Source organism: Octopus bimaculoides, chromosome 28, assembly GCF_001194135.2.
Source record: "Octopus bimaculoides isolate UCB-OBI-ISO-001 chromosome 28, ASM119413v2, whole genome shotgun sequence".
In the NCBI taxonomy this organism is placed as follows: Eukaryota; Metazoa; Mollusca; class Cephalopoda; order Octopoda; family Octopodidae; genus Octopus; species Octopus bimaculoides.
In genome coordinates, this window is record NC_069008.1 from 1,211,896 (window position 1) to 1,214,383 (window position 2,488).

Below are 2,488 nucleotides of genomic sequence, written 5' to 3' on the forward strand. Positions count from 1 at the left end.
CTGTCCTTGTTTGTCCCCTCTATGTTTAGCTCCTCGTGGGCAATAAAGAATTATATATTTCTGTCTTCATGTTTTCCAGGGTTACTTTCTCCCTTAATTGTCTTTGTTGGTCCTGTTCGTTTGGAATACGTTTAATTTGGAGTTTATGAGGCAGAATTATTGGTGCAGAATTTAACCAGCGTTCATAAATTTCTGCCTTGTGGTTGTTTTTGATCATGTTCCAGAAACAAAACTTCCTGGCTTTAAGTTTTTCATTCTATATGTGTATAATGCGGTTTTTAATTGCTAGTGTAAGCGTGGAGGTGGGGGGGGGGTTCTATTTTGTGCATCATCTGTAGGTAGATTTTCATTTAGGTAATTATTATGTGGTAAAGAATGAAGAGTGGTGCATAATTCCGACAAATGTTGATTGAGCTGTTCCAGGGATTGTTCTTTCTCTTCGTTTCCTCTTGTGTAAAGCGGGTGAGTTCATCAATCTTGCTAATCAAAAGTTTCAAATTCGTTTTGATCGCTTTCAGCGCCATAAGACTCTCTCTATATATATACACACATACAAATATACATATGCTGTGTGTAGCATCGTGTGGGTGTGAGAGGCTTGTATCTATTATATAAAAAAAAAAAAAACTTTCAAGGTGGTGCTCCAGCATGGCCGCAGTCTACTGAATGAAACAAGTAAAAGAAAGAAAGGAACAAAAAAAAAAAAAACCCATACATTTCGTACGTATACCTGTGGCTAAAGACATGCAGCTAGCTTTACTGATTGAGTGTGACAGGAAGATATATTTAAATGAAATCTAGGAAAACCATTTGACAATCCAGAATCGACCCACCCTCTCTGATTGCATTCGTGGACAAAGAATTACTTTATGGCTGCAATAAGGTAGGCAAATAATGCAATCATTATGTTGGCCAAGATAAGGAATATGCACACCACCCGTTTTCGGCGTAACCCTAACCCTAAACGCGAAAACGGCTGATGTGCATATTCTTTACCTTCGCCATTGTGTTTTCTGCTTTACTTGTTTTCACGTGGAGATTGCGACCATACTGGAGCCTCCTCGCCTTTTAATGCGTTTCAGACGATCAAATTGACCCGAGTTTTAATTCTTTTTGGTTAATATTTACTGTAACACCTGGTCACCACAATATTGGGTTGTCCGGAAAGTTCGCGCCGATTTTAAAGGAAACAAAAAGGTCAATAAATGCCATTACATTTTTGGTAATCTTCCAGTTTAGGGCGGTAAAAAAAGTAAATAAAAAATATACAAGGGAAATAACTTAACGTCTTACTAGTATTATCCGTACAACCCTGAAATGTGTTTTTTTTTTAGCTGTTTATAAATAAATCACACATTTTTTTTTTAACAAGTCCGCATGGTACTAAACAATCGTCGCAGGTAAACTGATTCCCAATAAGCCGACGGCACGCACACCATTCCAACATTGTGTGTCTTGAACTGCTGCATAATTCACTAATATTCTTCCAATATGATTAATTGACGAGGATTTCATTTTCAGGAACAATAAGTTGTTGTGTAGCCGGTCTTCCACGAGGCATTTTCGATCTCTCAGCCGGTACTATGATATTCAATCACGTGTGTGATTTATTTATAAACAACTTAAAAAAAAAACACATTTCAGAGTAGTACGGATAATACTAGTAAGACGTTAAGTTATTTCCCTTGTATATTTTTATTTACTTATTTTACCGCCCTCAATTGGGAAGATTACCACATTTTTAATCAACCAAATAGGAACCATTTTGTTGCACAATGCGTCTGCACCTTTCCTTTAACTTGAAAAATTCGTTAATTTTGTGAAAATATTATTATTATTATTATTATTATTACTATAACATTTACTTCATTTATCGTTTTTGTATTTGGTTTGCAAGATTCTTTATGTGAATTCGTGTGTTGAAGCAAATTTTGTTGCAACTGGAGAGAATCCTACTGTCTTAATGCCTTATTGTCTAACACACTCACTGGTTTGATTTCCACTCATTTATTATTCATGTATTTTTAAAATACTTTTTAACATTTTTTTGTCTTCCATTTACTACATTGTTTCGGGAAATGCACAAGACATTGTTGACTTATGCTCAACGTTTAAGCTATTTTCAATAGAAGTAAAGCGTGAAGATATAAACACACCATTTTAATATTATGTATTTAGTAAATATAAGTTGTTGTGACTTTCAGTGGACTGGACGAGTCTTGTAAATAGAATGAACCTGTAGACAGCGGGGTGGATCTGTGATCGCATAGGTCTCGTTATGGATTCTCTGTTGGAGTATCGGATTGTTATTGTGCGAACGGTTATAATAAGATAACCAACTCTTGTTACATTGCTTATTGTTATACGGTTATATTTGATACTGTGATATATTGTTTTATACACACACTCATCATATATATGTGAATTTTCCGTTTGTTGTGTTTCTGATAAATTTGTGTGTGTATGCGTGTGCGTGTCTTTGTGTTTG